Here is a 723-nt window from a genome sequence, read left to right as displayed (position 1 = left end):
CCGGAATAGGGTGAGAAGGGAGGTGCGGGTGGGGGTTCAGGCTGGAGGTGACACGTGTATGCTTATGGCTGATTCATACTGATGCATGGCAAAAATCATCACAATATTGTAAAGTAATTGTCCTCCAATTAAACTAAACAAATAAATCACTTTTTTAAAAAGCCAAGAGCACCCTCCACCCCTAACTAATCGAAGTTTAGGTATCACAGTGGGATATTTAACTTTTGAGGGGGGAAGTCTTAGCAGACATTGTGTGTGCCTGTGTTCAATCACTTCAGACTCTGTGCAACCCTATGGACTGTAGCCCGACAGGCTCCTCTGTCCATGGGGCTTCTCCAGGCAAGAATACTGGGGTGGGTTGCCATATCCTCCTGCAGGGAATCTTCCCGACCCAGGGATGCAACCCTAGTCTCTTGTCTCCTGCATTGGCAGGTGGTTTCTTTACGACTAGCACCACCTGGGAAGCGGGCATTAAACACATTTAATTCAGAGCCAGGTTCTAGTCTGGAGCCTCCGAGGGCCAGGAGTTGTGTAAAAACTTGCCCTTAGCCGAGGCTCGTTTGAGCCATGACAAGTCCACAGCCTTCCAGGACGCATCTCTGGCCGAGGACTGCCCAGCACCGCAGCGGCCGGTCCGACTGATGCTGTCCAGGCGTCGCCCCAGGGGAAAGGTTGCTGCGCGGTCGCTAGGGACGGGAGGAGTCTGGCGGTGATTGATGGGGA

The sequence above is a fragment of the Muntiacus reevesi genome, chromosome 11 (genome assembly GCF_963930625.1).
Source record: "Muntiacus reevesi chromosome 11, mMunRee1.1, whole genome shotgun sequence".
NCBI lineage: Eukaryota > Metazoa > Chordata > Mammalia > Artiodactyla > Cervidae > Muntiacus > Muntiacus reevesi.
The sequence above is the reverse complement of the archived record's forward strand: the minus strand, read 5'-3'. Positions refer to the sequence as shown.